General features: G+C 37.4%; 1 pseudogene across 1 annotated transcript in view; it reads right to left on the reverse strand.

The window, feature by feature from the left end:
- Positions 1-17,740, reverse strand: part of LOC306856965 (testis-expressed protein 264 homolog) — a 49,599-nt pseudogene that overhangs the window by 21,735 nt on the left and 10,124 nt on the right. Inside the window, exon 2 of the transcript XR_013785838.1 lies at positions 14,483-14,704. The product of XR_013785838.1 is annotated as a testis-expressed protein 264 homolog (transcript). The remainder of the gene's footprint in view (positions 1-14,482; positions 14,705-17,740) is intronic.

Here is a 17,740-nt window from a genome sequence, read left to right on the forward strand (position 1 = left end):
ACAGAAATCCAGTCACCACTATTCAGGTGTGATTGATCCAGCTGGGATTTAGCTAAAGGAAACCAGAGGGGGAAAGTGCAAAAATGATAAACACAGAGGGAAAAAAAGATGCAACCAGACTATATGACAAGCCGAGAACCGCTAGTTCATTTTCACCTCATGGGTCAGAGTGCCGTTTCATTTACACCTCGATGACCACACACACACACATTCCCACCTACACACACTCCTCCAGCCACAGCTTGACCGTCTCCAGCATGCTGCCTCGATACATATCAGCCAGCTTGCTTTATCTTTTCTCACCTCATACACACAGATACCCAAAAACACACTCATCTTGTATTAAATAATTCAGCTAATCAAAATCTTTGACTTCCTGTATGGTTTGTTCCATATTAGCAGCATCTACTTCCACAGTCATTGCAGATGTTACAAACACAAATCCTCTTTAATTCAGGGTTGATCATGTGTCCTGCAAAAGCTGATGGGAGATTACTGGTCTTATGCCTTGAGTGTCTTTGGTGCTGAATTATAACACTTCTTTCAGCTTGACTGATGCGCGCACACACACACACACTCCCTTTGAGGGGAAAATCAGCCCCCAGCCTTCAGTTTTGAAAGATTATTCATCCACCTTGTAATTTAATGCATGATAACAACACCATCAAGCAGCCTCTTGAATCCTCAAAAACAAAAAATAATCAATTTCCAGCACCACAACCATGCAAATATCTTCTCCCCTCCTTCCTGTACTAATTTCGGATTCATCTTATCTTAATTCTCAGCCACTTTCGCACAGAGGGCTGATCAATCATATTCAAATGTGACATTTACCTCTCGCAAATGTTCCTGAACTCCCCCGGGCTCTGGGACAAAAGTCATGTTTGAACTGCTGGAACGGAACAGGCCGGGCAGAGGGACGTGTTGGCGTACCTCTTGTGGCCTGACCAGACATCACCGCTCACCAATGTCTCATATCGCACAGTCCCGGCGGACACGCACGCACGCGCACGCACACGCACGCGCACACGCACACGCACACGCACACACACACACACACACACAAGCTCTCTTCCAAACTGTGCCAGAAACACTTTTATATAAGCTTCCTCAACTTTTTCTAGTTTTTTTATTACATTTGACACATGTGAATGTCACAGATTTGGATCAAGAGTGATCTTATTACCTATACTGGACATTTCCACTACAGAGCAAGAGAGTATTTTATTAAAATGTTAACACATGTCGTATATGCAGTACATGTAGATAATACAGTGCCGTTCAAAGTTGTTTTTGTTTTTTTGTAAGAAATTTTATTTTAATAATAATAATTATATTTTATTACTTTAATTTAATTATTGTAATTATAATTTTGTGGTTGCATTAAATTGATCAAAAGCGACAAAGGCATTTATGTAACAAAAGACTTGTGTTTTAAATAAAAATAAAAATATTAAGCAGCAAAACTTTTTTCAAAAATGAAAATTAGAGGTTGACCGATACTTGTTTTTCAGGGCCAATGCAGACACCGATTATTACAGATCAAGTATACATAAAATACATAAAAGTATATATTAAAAGTATAGTTCTGGCTCTTTATTCTGATTGGTTGAGCCGTGTTCAAAGCTATTGTAAATTACATAGACATAATAAATCCCTAGACGCCTCATTAGCCGCTCGACCGCACATCAACGGTGCCGCCATGTTGGTCCGGGCAACTCTCCATAAATCTCATATCGGGACAGAAGAAAACATACCTGACTCGGCGGCAGTTTGGGGATGTGCAGACCGTCGCACAATAATACAAACAGATGCCGGGGTAGCATCTTTCACAGGTAAGACTGAACACTTGTTTCTGGATGCTTTTTGGGTCATTTTTAACATTATGTTGACAGCTTAATTAGCCACCAGTGTCAGACTATTAATAGCTAATGTTAGCGATATTGCTAGTAAGCTGTGAAAGCTGAGACTTTATAAGAAATCCAAGTTTAAAATAATTCTTATTAAGTTTGAACTTATATTGTAGTTTATATCATAAACTAAATTGTGTTATGAGCACAATATGTACAGTGAGGACTTTGACAAGAAGGTGCCAGACTGTCAGGATTAGAGATGGAGCTAAAGCATTAATTTCACTACTCATTTACAAAGAGTAAGCTTATCACTAGATTAAAGGATTTCATAGCTTATCATAAAACTGTGGACTGATTATATATATATTTTTTTCTTTTTTAGCCAACTGCAAACAGGACAACGCAAGCCTTAAGGAAATCTGAAGAAAGCCTGTTCTGTTGGGGTTGAAGACAGAGAAACAACTTAAAATTAATTTAACGTACATTAAAATTACATTACATGTATATGTCACAGTTATACTACATTAATATTAGAATTGTTAACCAAAAAAATCTACCAAATCAACACGAGTGTGAGTGTGAGCTTTCACAATTTCTTAAGAAAATTAATAATTTTCCAAGCCTAACTAAATAATGGAGGCAGAGTTATTTTTAACTCCATGTAGATCACAAACCACTGAAATCAGTTGATAAAAGTAAACATTATCGTGAGTTTATCCTGAAAAAAACGCAGCTCCCGTGCTTACCTCCATTTGTTTTTAAGGCAGTCTTGCCCGGATAAACATGGCGGACGGTTGACGTATCGTAGCAACGGCTCAAAGCGGCCAATGAGCTATGTCTATGGTAAATTACTCTACAAACATACACCTTTTTTATGTCTGTGTGTTGCTCGGCAACCACTTTGATGCAACCACAACCGTTTCTGAGGAACTACATTGCTTGGCGGAAGAATAATGTTTTTATTAATATCATTACATTTTATTTGCTTTTTTAATTTATTTCGTGAAACCTTGCTACATATATGGAATAACTGTTTTATAAAAGCAATAAGCCCCGTGAAGCCATGGTTTACAGTGAATTCATAACAGCTAAGGGGGTTAGCTGTAATAAAGTCACTGTAAACCACAGCTTCTTGGGGATTATTGCTTAAATATATATATATATATATATATATGTGTGTGTGTGTGTGTGTGTGTGTGTATAGTATGTCTGGTGTAAAAATTAAAATTAATGTCAAAATTAAGAATGACAAGAGCTCTGACAAAAATGTCTTTAAATGCTTTTATCGGCAAACCGGTTTTGAAAATGACCAGAAAAAAACATGAAAATACAAAAATAATCGGTCAACCCCTATATCAAAAATAATAATAAATGTTTCTTGAGCAGCAAATCGGCATATTAGAATGATTTTGAAGGGTCATGCGGCACTGATTAATGACAAAAATTCCGCTTTGCATATATTAAAATTGTTCAAATAAACAGTTATTTTAAATGCATTTTTACTGCATTTTTTTTTATAAAAAATGATTAATTCAGTCTTGGTGAGCATAAGAGACTTGCCAAACCCAAACTTTTGAATTTAATGGTATTATTTTAAATAATCAAATCCAAATACTATGGCACATGAATATGGTAATTATTGAGTTTCATGGTACAACCACAGTACTCATCTGGACGAGAAGCCCACCTGTCTGATTTAAATCTTCATTGCTCTGGAGTAATGAGTGTTAATGATTCAGCAAGGAATATAAGGTGACAGAGGAGACAAACTAATGAATATTTCATGACACGGGGGGAACAGCTGAGCCACGGGTGGCGACAGCTGGAAAAAATAACAGAAAACAAACAAACGATTCAAAGCACAAATTAGGAATAAGTGTCACTGTCTGCACCTGGAACTATAAAAATACACTACTCTCATAATGTGTGTGTGTGTGTGTTTGTGTGCTACGTCTTCTCAGACACCATCTGAGAGTCTAGTCATAGGTCACAAACAGCTTTGGCTCACAGTCAGCAAGGCCATATGGTTGAGTGGGCAGTAGATTGTCTAGAGAGGGAAACACACAAACACTGGCAGCGGTAAAGGCCAGCAATGTCAATACACACAGAACACATACACACCTACTATTCAGTCAACCTTTCAGGTTTTCCATGTATCCGTCAGTGCCCTTTACTAGCAATGATCTTGGCGTAGGCCTGCAGGGTGCCCAAAAATGCCCTCAAGTCCAACAGATGTGCTGCGGTCTCTGCAGATGCTGAGGGCACCTCTAACAATTAAGTGAACAGCTTCCATACAATGCAACTCAAAAGACACCGTTCAGCAGTGGCAGCTGGTGGAAAATTTTCACCGCATCCACCAATTTTAGCATAGCTACATCCCAGTATAACAAAAGGAAAAATATTAAACCTTTGAAACCTTTTTTAATAGAAGTTCAAGATTAAGTTTAAGGATGTTTCGCACAAAACTATATTTTAAGGATTAAAATATAATAAGGATTTTACAAGATAAATTAAAACATTTTTTAAGTTTCATAATTCACAATTTATGTATAAAGTGCAACAGCAAAAATTGTGAGGAAAAAATAAATGTCACATTTGTTTAGAGTAAGGCTGTGCAATTAATAATCGCATTCATAATCACAGATTAATCGCATTTGATTATGAGATACTCGAATGCAATATTGCCTAGCTTGTCAGTGAACTACGGCTCTGTGTAGTAAATGCTGCTCCATCTGAAAGCAGGTGATGCGATTTACTATCAATCACGGAACCGTCTTTACTGAGATGCACATGACAATCGCATGCGATTAATTGCACAGCCCTAGTTTAGAGCATTTTCCATAATTACAAGTCAAGCTGTAATACCAAACAGGACCACACGGAGATGCCAATATACCAGCCATTTACAACCTGACTGTGTATAAATGTTTACAGATCCATTCAGAATGATTAAACAGAGCAAAACACAAATTAAAAAAGTAAATAAAAACCATTCTGAATTTGCTGAAGTCAGAGTGAGTGTTGATGCCCATATGTATATAAACACCACTGACCATTGCAAACTCCTATAAAAAAAAAAAAACACTTCTTCAGTGAGTGTGCACTTTAAATCAGACATGCGACCATACTGAAATGTGCTTGTTCAAAAAGTTATCAAAGAACGCACATAAACGGTTTGTTTGTACATTAATAACAGATTCACGTGTGTCTAATAATGTATGACTCCTGTATGTCACAGTAATTGTCTTTACCTCCATTACAGTTGTCTTCCATCAAAACTTTATTGGTGAGATACTGGTTGCTTTATTTAGCCCATACAGACTAGTCCTGACTTCAGCTTAAAGGAGCACTTCGTAAGTTCTGAAATTTCTAACAGTTACTGACACCAGTGGCCGTTAGAGGAACTGCAGCCAGTCTCATGCTCGTTCTCGGTGCGCATTTTATTTTATTTTTTAAGCTTACGAGGAGTTTCCGTGGGTGTCTGGGTTGTGCTGGAGGCTGGTCGCTTCTTTCCATCCGCAGAGTCCATTTCAAACACTACCGCTAGCGATTGCCGCTGTAAACGAGAACGTGCATGACGTCACATTTTGTGTGTGACTCCTCCAGACACAACTGAGCCTACAGGCTGATAGAGGCAACTGTGGTGGACAGTCAAGGTGTCATTCTTCCTATTACATTATGGTTGGCTCATAAACGGACAAATGAAAACTCTATCTTAAAGATTTTTTTTAAGTAAAAACCTACACATAGCCCCTTTAAGATAATTAATAGAGGTAAATCACAGCACAAGTTGAGGTTACATATGATGACGAAAGCACGTTCTGGAACTCATAGAGATTGCATTGCAGTCACTGCAGTTCGAAAAAAAAAATCTTTGTATGGATGTTTATGAGAACACTCGGGGCGATTCTCTGCACGAATGAAATCGCCCAAAAAGAGGCGGCACTCCACAACGTGACTTGATGCTGATTAGATTATATATCCAGAGGCAGAACAAACAGCGAACATTGCAAACTAGAGTAACACTGAGGTTTAATGTGATAGGGTGACATACCACCTAAGTGTGAAAGGGAGGGATTTTTTCTATCGCCCTAATGAAGAAATGCCCAAGCTGTTGTTTACTCAGACAAAACATATTGTAGGAAATTCTGATGAACTATGAGCAATAAACTAAAGTCGTTCTGTAAATTCATGCAAGGAAATTGGGAGGGGTCATTTCAGATCAGTGGCTCTCATCTTTTTGTTTCCAAGGCCCCTCGCATAGGCCAATATATTTTCTTATATCTTATACACACACAGAGGTAAAATAAACATATATAATTTGTGTAAATAAATTAAACTTATCAAAAACTTAAATTTCAAGTCATCATTGATCTATTCTGGCTGAAAAAGCTTCAAAGCCTTTCCATTATTGATTGATTGGTTAATGGTTTTTAAATCTATACAGTGTAAAATTAATTTACAGATTGTGGCAATTTTAATCTAGCAGTAGACTTCAATTTCGATTAAGTACAATGGCTTTAAGGCTTTCAATTATGCTGCTGATCAACTGTGTTCAGGTTTATTATTAGAAACATTATGTGCATATACTTCAATAAGACGATCAAACGGCACTTAAAGCAGTAATTCACCTCTAGCAAAATGGGCTTTTAATAAAACTTGCCTATCTATGCAGTAGAAAGTCTGAATCTTTTTTAAATTGGTGCTGCATTCGAGAAAGAGTACACTATTAAAAATTAATGTATTTAAAATAAATGTATTACATATATAAATCAAATCTTTTAAAATATTTACTTCCATATCACTGGAGACTTACTGAAATAAAAATTATAATTAAACTTTATTTTGGAGTACTATTTGTGCACAATGCACAGTTTAGGCACATATTAAGCCTAAAATGCATAACAATACAAAGTTGGTTGAAAATCAGCAAAGTCAGACTAATGGTTTTCTTTTTTGCTGCAAGTCTGCAAAAAATACATTTATGTCATTTGTTAATGGGGAATTTTAGAGAAGAACAGGCTAGACAAGTAGCTTGTGTAAAATTCATCACGCGTTCTGCTAATATGACACCCTTTCACCTGAAATACCAAACAGCTAATTAAGAAAGCAGGCAACTGAGAGTGTGAAAACACAGCGTGACACCTGGATGTCGATTCCATCTAAACTAGATGCCAATAAAATACCCTGAATGGGAATTTAATCTTTATTAAACTTTTCCTTGTAGATGTTCACATTTTGTGCATCTTTGTGTGGATTGAGGAAAGTCTGCACAAAATATGATGCATCTCTCCTGCAGCGTGACAATAGGAGATTATCAAACAGAGCTTTTTCATGAGCAAACAGCAGGAAGGTTTGGTTCATGTTGTCATCCTTCTCCAATAATCTTTACAGGGAGCTTTTGAGCTAAAATGTCAGTGTGGCATTTTGAAGAGCATTTCTTCTGGTCCAAGAAGTTCATGGACACATTGGCTATTTAATTGTGGACTTTCAGCTTGATGCTGTAGGATGCAGAGAGGAGATAGAGAAAGACCAAGAGAGGTGGACACAGCTAGATAGATATAAATTTGTGGTACAATGTGAACAATATCAAAATTCTGATCAGAGCAAAAGTATTTGACATTCCAAGTGCTTATGTACTGACTGTCAGCTAGATGCTGCAATACATATTCCAAATGACAAGGCAGACAGCTGCCCACACAATCAAGAATTTAGAGTAGTTTGAGGTCTGAGTTCATGACAACCTACCAATCAAGTAAGAAACTGCAAACGACATTATGTGCAACTCTCTGTGTATTGTGGTTTTCAATTAAGTCTTTTTTTTCCTCAAAAGTTGTCTTTAATTATAACATTTTGATTTGATTTCACCCACTTCACGCATTTAAAAAAACAAGTACACTTTAGTATACTTTTTTAAAAAGAGCACTGAAAAATATGCTTTAAAAGAATATAGTGTGAACTGAATGTAATGTTTTCAGACACTTAATTGCATGTTAATTGCCATTAATTGAAAATGCATTTTAGTTTAAATTTATAGTAAATGCAAATAGCTTAAGTTTAAAGTGCTTTTTTGACCCACTCAACACTTAAGAAATCTTTATATGTCATTTTCATAATTACTTATTTTCTTTGAAATATGGGTAAAGCTTACAGCCGGATGTATTGACAAGCACGTATGATTAACTAAAATATCGCCTACTTGTCATATCTATGAAAATGTTCTATGTTGTGTGTGTGTGCACGTGTGTGTGTATACAGTGCCCTCCACTAATATTGGTACCCTTGGTAAATATGAGCAAAGGTGGCTGTGAAAATAAATCTGCACTGTTTATCCTTTTTAGCTTTCATTCAATAAATTCACAAAATTCCAACCTATCATTGAAGTAAAACAATTCAAAGTTGGGAGAAAATCTCATTGTGAAATAAATGCTCTCGCTAGTTCATGTTGGCCACAATTATTGGCACCCAATTATTGCAATGTCCTTTTTCCAGGGTAACAGCTCTGAGTTTTCTCCTATAATGCCTGAAGAGTTTGGAGAACACCTGATAAGAGATCAGAGAGCATTTTCTTCATACATGATCTCTCCAGATCCTTCAGATTCACAGCTCAATGTTAGTACTTCTCTTCAGTTCACCCCACTCATTTTCTGTAGGGTTCAGGTCGGAGGACAGGGACAGCCATGGTAAAATATTCATTTTGTGCTCAGTGACCCATTTTTGTGTTTATTTTGATGTTTGTTTTGGATTGTTGTCCTGGTGGAAGATCCAAACACAGCCCATTATAAGATTTCTAACAGAGGCAGTCAGGTTTTGATTTTTATCTGTTGGTATTTGATAGAATCCATGATGCCATGTATCTGAGCAAGATGTCCAGGACCTCCGGCAGAAAAACAGGCCCACAACATTAAAGATCCAGCAGTATATTTACCCGTGGACATGGGGTACTTTTTTTTTTTTTATCCCTTTTTGTACTAAACTCATCTGGTGGGTTTGCTGCCAAAAAACTATTTTTTAAATTTCATCTGACCATACAAGCCAGTGCCATTTCAAGTTCCAGTCGTGTCTGACAACTGAATATGCTGGAGTTTTTGGATGAGCGTAGGGCTGTCGCGCTGAAGGAATTTCCCTTGCTGTAATTTTGAGTGGCTCAATAGCACGGTATGACCGATTTTTTTTTTTGGGAAAGATCAAAAGGATAAACAATGCAGATTTATTTTCACATCTGCCTTTGCTCATATTTATCAAGGGTGCCAATATTAGTGGAGGGCACTGTATGTATATGCATAAATGTATGTATATATTATATAAATTAATTTAATGCATTTTAATGTATATTAACTTTAAATGTAATATCAAATAAAACACTACAATTACTTTATTAATTATTATATTATCTGCAAGTACAGTTTTTTTTTTAACAAATAAACTTTGAAGCTCACTACTAGTGCACATTTAATACAATTAAGAGCACTTTTTTCACAAGGGAACCCACATGCTGTTCTTAACCTGTATGAGTTTCTTTCTTCTTCAGAAGACAAACGAACATAAGTTTCTGAACAAGTTTCTGGTCCCCATAGACTTCCACTGTATGACAAGAAAAAAAATAAAATACTATGGAAGTCGATGGTGACCAGACACATTCTTTTGTGTTCAACAGAAGCAAGAAAGTCATACAGATCTAAAGCCCAAAACACACTGCACGATTTTCAGCTGTCCCAGACGAAAGATTGTCATCGTGGCCAATCAGAAATTGCCGCGAATGCTTCACGATGCCAGTCTTTCGTCTGGGACAGCCGAAAATCGTGCAGTGTGTTTTGGGCTCAAAACAACTTGAGGGTGGGTAAAGGATGTCAGTTTTTTTTATTTGTGGGTGTACTATCCCTTTAAATCATTTGAGGCAAGTATGTAATGACTTAACACATTTCAGGTGTAATTTTGGCTCATGTTGCAACAGTTGTTCTAGTTAGTCGAATGTCACCTGTGACTGGATTTCTCAAATTGTGCTACAGATTCTCAAACTGGTTTGGGAAAACGGCTCTGACTGACAGTCACCATTCATCCAGTGTAAATAATTTTCTAGGTTCTCTTGCAAAATTTTCCTGGATATTTCAACATATGATTTTCCTTCTGTTTTAACAAGATACCCAGTTCCAGATAATGAAAAGCCACCATAGGATTGATGCTAACTCCACCATATTTCACAGTAAGTAAAGTGTTTTCTGAAATGTTAGATTTGCACCACACACTTTTTTTGGCTGGTCTGGCAACAAAATATTTCCTACACTGCAACTGGGTCACTATTATACCATTTGCCATTTCTTTATCATTTAAAATAGCATCAATTATGCATTTCTGTTTTTTTCTTGGTTTTCACAGTTTGTAACTTGAATAATGACATCTTAATTAGAAGAGTTAAATCTAAAATATGATGTGGTTACTTTAAACATTCCCATAGTAGGGAGCATAACTGGAGCGAGCCAATTTAACGGCAACTGTATTATGGCTTCTCCAACACTAGGACAAAACAAAACAACATAGTTCAGCAATTTAGAAGAACATTTTGAACATAAAGTCTAATAATTAATTATGAATTTTAGTGCTTATGACTAAAACTGTCCCAGAAAACAAAACATCAACATGGAATTTTAAATAAAGCATTATGAGTGATCTATACCAAAGCCTGAACTTTTTGGAGGCACTGCAGTGTATATTGAGAAAAAAACAAATAAACTTCATCTTCAAAACTGGCCGTAATACTGAAGATTTTAGATTTGATCTCGGTCGATGAACTGCAGCTGTGTCTTGAGAAGAAATCAAATTGCAGGGCTGAGGTTAGGAAAGACCAAGATGTAATGAGCATGTAGTGTTATCTTAGCAAAGGTAACCTGAACCTGCTGGATCAATACAGACCAACAGGAGAACAGGGAAGCAAGCGGGGGTCTAAAAAATTGCTGTTTCTCCTGTGTGCTCACGTAAGAGAAAATGGAGGGCTAAGACTGACCAAATATTGATCTCATTAATTCAATCATGATCTCCAGACACTTTCTGCCGTCTCTTGCCCTTCCTGTCTTTGATGAGGACCGCTGAGGTTCTGCGTGACGTGTGAGTTACATGGGGCCGTTGTTGATGTGAAAGCTCGTTCTCTATGCTGTCTGGATGTCTGTGATGATTCTCGGAAGTGCTAAACTCAGGTCAGCGTATAAGAAACAGTTGGTAATGAGGTGAGTTTCATTCTAAATTAGTCTCTTTTACCTTTTCTGAAGAAATTGGAGAAATATAGCATTACATCACTTGCTCACCAATAGATCCTCTGCAGTGAATGGGTGCCGTCAGAATGAGAGTCCAAACAGCTGATAAAAACATCACAGTAATCCACAACTAATCTCCAGTCCATCAGTTAATGTTTTGTGAAGCGAAAAGCTGTGTGTTTGTAATACACAAATTGATCAAGACCTTTAACTTCAAACCATTGTTTCTGGATAAAATATGAATCCCCTATCCATAATATTGCTTTCTCCAGTTGATTAAATCAGGAAAGAAACATGCACAGATAAAGTAACATTTACAAGTGAAAAAAACTGTAAAACAGTTCTGTATGTCGGTAAATTTTGATGTTAGAGGACAACAGAGGATGGGCCTACAACTGGGTAAGTCATGGCCTAATGGTTAGAGAGACGGAGGTTGCGAGTTCGAGTCTCAGGTCCGGCAGGAATTGTTGGTGGGGGGAGTGAATGTACAGTACTCTCTCCCACCTTCAATACCACGACTGAGGTGCCCTTGACGAAGGCACCGAACCCGCAATTGCTCCCCGGGGGCGCCGCAGCATAAATGGCTACCCACTGCTCCGGGTGTGTGTTCACGCTGTGTGTGTGCACTTAGGATGGGTTAAATGCAGAGCGCAAATTCGAGTATGGGTCATCATACTTGGCCACGTCACGTCAGTTTTCACTTTCACATAATTCTTGCTATATGCCAGAAAAAATATCCATAGTCTGTGAAAATTTTAAAGTTCAAAGAAAGTTTAGAAAAGGTTTTACTTAATTGCACTGATTTTTTAAAAAAATGTTTTTTTTTTTCATTTGTAGGCTTGTTCAAATTTATACACCCTAAGCTTGAGAACAGTATTAGTGATGCCTGCCTTAGCAAGCAACTGTGACCAAAACGCATGCACAATTCTGTTAAATTGAGTTTGAAGAATTATATTTTGTGGTCACGCATGCATGGGTAAGTGATACCATAATGTCACTTTACAGCACATTATAAACACAAAGAAGCAGAACAAGGTTTCCACTTGAACAACCTCATGCAGGAACGGGTCTGGTTGCCATAGGGATTCCCTTCTACTGGCCTAGTCAGAATTAGAAGCGTCTGCAATCTGGCCACGAACAAGAGAGGACCAACATTCCGTCTCACATCACCAACTGCCTTCAAATTACTCATTCTGACTGTACGCAAAGTTCAATCATCTGCAGCCCACGCAAGCTACGGACAGACAGCCTTTGCTATGGATTATTCATGATTAGAAATATTAGCCTTTTGTTGGTGATGTAAAAAGAGAGGGCTGTTTAAAATGTAAATTCGCTACTAAAAGATATATTTAAGAGTGACTTTGAAAACGCCGCCTGTGAGGCGTCAAGAGAGCAGAACAAATGTAGGCGCTAGAAAAAACGCTCTGTTTGGCAGGCTCCTAGGTGTTGATTAGAGGCAGGTATCTGCAGGTCTCTCGTGAGGCGATGCATATGCAAGGTATGTTGATAAGACTGTGGGAATCGTGTTATGTAATGTAAACAAAGCCACACTGGATCTGAATCTCAGGTTTGATGTGGCTATCTGAGATGTTCAATGTGATCAAAAAGAAAAAAATTTTCGTAGTTGCTATCGCTGTTCGAGACCACAGACATCTACAAACATTTTGGGAAAGAGGATTTAAATAATCTGAAGCAATGTTTTTACTGAAGCACTGCCATCCCTATGTCCAAACAGATGGAATAATTCAATGTAATGATCCCTAGTGTTTGAAATAATAGATGTGAACATTTAACACCGCTTGGTGTACACAGATGTTCTTCAGACTTTCATGAGCCTAGAACTGCAAGTTGACGATATCAAGATTTCTATAAGGGACAGAAAGTGAACATGCATGAAAAGAGGAAGGACTCAAACAGGAGGCGATAAGTTATCTAGCAGCTGAGCAGACAGATCTCGAGTCTGGAAGAGGCAGGAGGCTGAGCTTGTTGGCTGTGTTCACACTGAACCTGCATCAGGGCAGATGGCGGGGAGAGTTGAGGGGGCTCATGCACACACACACACACACACACACACACACACACATACACACACAAAATGGTGCCAAAAATTACGAGAAACTGTGAGGCCCATTAAAAAGGCTACCAAAAACACTAACCTTAGCCAGTGGCTTTTGCATAGAAAAGCTCCAAACAGCTTTTTCCTCAGAAAATAAACTACCATTGGTCCATGGTGATTATGTAATAGGTGGGTGTGGCTCCAAGGCCCCGCCTCCTTTGACAGGCACGAGTAAAAACAGGAACACACTGGATAGCTGCTTTATACTAGAAATTGAGCTTGGAATTCTAATTTAAATAACACTGACACTGTTTTTGCCTATTTAGTACTGTAAAGCTTGAAAGAAATCTGTTGTATAAAGCACTATATAAATAAACTAGTGCTGTCAAAGGATTAATCGCGATTAATCGCATCCAAAATAAAAGATTTTATTTACATAATATATCTGTGTGTACTGTGTATATTTATTATGTATATATAAATCACACCCATGCATGTATACATTTAAGAAAAATGTTACGTTTATATATTAAATATATTTATATATATATATAATAATAATATAAATATATACATGTAAATATTTTCAAAACAGATACTGTCTGTGTGTATATTATGTACATAATACACAGATATATTATGTAAATAAAAACTTTTATTTTGGATGCAATTAATCGCGATTAATCCTTTGACAGCACTAAAATAAATGTGATGTGACATGACTGGAAGGCTGAATTGAGCTCATGCTAACATATCCACATCGCTATGATCAGGTGCTTGACTGTTATTGAGAGGAAAGCATGCAGCAGTATAGACAGCATTGGGATGTTTGCTATTAGTACGCTAGTATACTAAACTAGTAAAATTTGACCCCTAAGCGAAGAACAAAAATGAACATTGCTGGAAGTATATTGGGGCCTTCAAAATCTTGGAAATGTGGATCTTTACTTCCCTTCCACACCGAATCTCTGCACTTTCCTCCACTTACCCAATTTGCAATCCAGCAACTCTCATTTGTTGCTTTCTTTGCTCTCATCCAGAGCTTTTCTTCTCTCCCTTTGTCCTTAATTGCTATGATTAAGTCTACTGCTTAATAATTACTGTCTCCATCCCCTCCAGAAACACTGACAGACTAGGTGTTCATTCCCTCATAACCTCTATGTGCCAGCACACCAATCATGTTGAAGGAAACTGAAGCACGCTGGCGGTATCAATCACACAATGGGGATGACTTGAATTAAACACACCTGAATTAGGCTACTGCACCAACATGGCCTTCAAATTAAGAACAGGCATTTGGTAAACGAGGAAGATGATGATGTTACCTTGATGTAGCAGTTCAGCTGTGGATAAACCCTCTGCACCCCCAGGAAAATGGAGAGAGAGGTTCTGTGAGGGAAGGAGGCTGTGACGACATGTGTGACCTCTGGGAAAGAGAAAACCCGGAAGCCGTGCTTCTCATACAGCTGCTGCTGTTCCTCATTGGGTGCATCCTCGCCTTCACTCAAAATACTGCCCACCGCATAGCGACACTTCTGTGCTGGAACCTACAACACACATAAACACTCATTTCTTACTGCAGAAGCATTGCAATTCTTGAAACTGCTGTCAGAAATGTTTGCCGAGAAAGGTTTTCATTTCATTAAGACAATCATTGTCGAAGAAAATGACAAGAAAAAAAGAACTGCAACATAAGTAATGCACAAACAATAATTTAGAATGTAAAAAACATTTAAATAATTTAAACATAAGTACATAAAAAAATTAAATTATATATTTTTAAAGAAATTAGTTTATAGATGCATTAAATTGATCAAAAGTGGCAGTAAAGACATTTTAATGTTATAATGAGAAAGGGAAATAAATTTAAAAATGATCAGTTTCCTCAAAAATATGAATCAGCAAAACTTGTAACACTGGTAATAATAAGAAATGTTTCTTAAGCAGCAAATCAGCATATTAAAATGATTTCTGAAGGATCATGTGGCACTGACGACTGGAGTAACAATGCTGAAAATTCAGCTTTAATCACAAAGAATAAATTACATTTTTTAAAAGAATTACAATAGAAAACATTTATTTTAAATTGTAATATATCACAATATTACTGCTTTACTGTATCTCCGATCAAATAAATTCTGTCTTGAGTATAATAATATATATATATATATATATATATATATATATATATATATATATATATATATATATATATATATATATATCTATATATATATATATATATATATATATCAAACCGACTGAATGCAAACTTAAAACAAGTCTCATGGTAGTCAGATTGTGTTAGCTCACGTATATATGCCACACATAATGTAATGTCATGTCTCTAAACATGTGAAACACACATGTAGCCTACTACACAAAGCAAAGAGTGGAAAATGAATGCAACCCTTTCTACAGCTCTTTAATTAGTTTGGCCCAGCTAGCTTTCACCGTAATCAACTTTTCCCAGTGAAGCAGGATTATATCAAAGACGAACACTTTTCTAGCCAACAAAAACTCATATTCCCAAACTGTTCCCCAAACAGCATATCCACAACAAAAACTTTCCCAGCCCCATTAAAACCCATCAGCTGCCTGCAGTAATCACCAGAAGTAGCCATACACATCTCACAATGCTTATCTTGTGCAACAAATAAGCAGGAAGAACTCCCTCACTCTCGCAAGCACAGTGGCGTTCAAAGACAACAGGGAGCGTCCACGATTCGGTGAGTCACAGAGGAAAAGCTAGCTTAATGAGAATAAATAAAGCCACGACTGAGAAAAGCATATAAATACAGGATTAGATGGAGTTGCATGAGCAGGTGGCACTGTATGGCGAAAAAGAAATAAACAGTGAAGCTGTAGTTTGATAAGACTGTGACTAGTTGCCACGCGTCGTCTGGCAGCTTCGAGACCAGTGTGGATGGATGCCCAACTGTCATTTTTCACGCAAGCCTCTTGCTTTTACCAACCAAAGAAATATATGCTTGCAAATGAGGGCAACGGGGAAATTTGAGATGGATTGTACGACCCAGTCTCGGCTTGGGGTTCAGGTCTCTCAGGATTTGGAGGGAAAAGGGGTAGATCGCTGAAGCTAGACTGTGACAGATGAAGGTCTGTTTAGAAAAGAGGCTGCAACAGTTCCCAGAACATCCATCCTTTAAATTGGAGGAAAGTGTTCATTCGTCTCGTAGTCTTCTGGGTCACTTTTGGCCTCCTGCCGAGCCCACCAGGAATAGATTGCACTGCCAGTCAGGAGAAATATCAGTCAGACGAGTTAAACTAGTTTTAGTTTTCTCTCAAGATCGTTTGGTGTTTATACTAGAGTCCTAAACTATTCTGATCCTTCAACAGAATCACATAATTCTTCAAGTAGCCTGTTCACAGCTGGATGGTTCTGAGGCCCTGGTCTGTGGGAGGTCTGGATTCCCAGTGTGTTCGCAGCAGGTGTTGTTCACGGGGAGTGTGTTTTAACAGACTGGCCTGTCACTAAGCCTCCATTTGCCCAGAGCCTTTGACAGAAATTGTGATTAAGTCTCTTCCAACATGGCATTAGATTATAAATAAATGAGATCAACAACAACAAAACTTCAGGGAGTGCCAGATGTTCTGTCAACAGTTTAGTCAACAGAGCATATACAGGATGCTTTTTTTTTTTTTTTTACATCATGTCAAATATTACAGGGGAACTCCACAGAAGCAATGAATCATCATTAGTGTATTTTATTCCAAAAAATACATAACTAATATAACCAAGTGCATATTATACAATATATAAACTATATATTAAAATCTATTTATATTATAAGGTCCACGAATTGGCCCAAGGAAATATTTCGAGACAATATTTCAGAGGTTAAGACTATTTAATAGACCGCCCCATGCTTGTCATGTTTTAAATTGTGGTTCTGTTTAGCCCCCTACAGTCACCTATGTAACAACTTAGTTAAAGCTTAAACAATAATCAGAGGTTATGGCTACTTCAGTAGTGTTTTTATCTAGCTCCCTATAGTTAGTCTAAATATATAACAACTTAACTACAGCCGAGACAATAACCAGAGGTTATGGCTAGTACTATGAAATCTGCCCGAACCATGCTAGTATTTCAACAGTATTTTATCTAGCCGCCCATAGTTAATGCAACTGCATAACAACTTAACTAAAGTCAAGCAGTTAGTCAGAAATCTAGAAACTCACCTGATGTGTCCCATGCTCCATCTAGTAACCTGAGATCTAGTATGTACATAACCCTGGACGCATGTTTGCGGTAACATACGCCTTCACTTAATCTACTTGAGAAAATCATTTCTGTGCAAGTCAGAATAAAATTAAATGTAACAATTATTATTAGTAAGGTAAATATGTATTATGCCAATTACACAGCCAAATCAAAGACATCAAAACCTCAAAGATGAATCTAAGAGTAAGATGCATACCTGACTTGAGAAAAGTAAGTTACTTGGCTTAGTAACACACTTCATACCACAGGCTCATTCCGGCTACAGAAGGCCCCGACCCTTTTGCTGCAATCCTTTAAATAAAAAAAACAAGATAAAACATCCCCCAAATGGAGGCATGTA

This window comes from Barbus barbus (assembly GCF_936440315.1).
Source record: "Barbus barbus genome assembly, chromosome: 37".
In the NCBI taxonomy this organism is placed as follows: domain Eukaryota; kingdom Metazoa; phylum Chordata; class Actinopteri; order Cypriniformes; family Cyprinidae; genus Barbus; species Barbus barbus.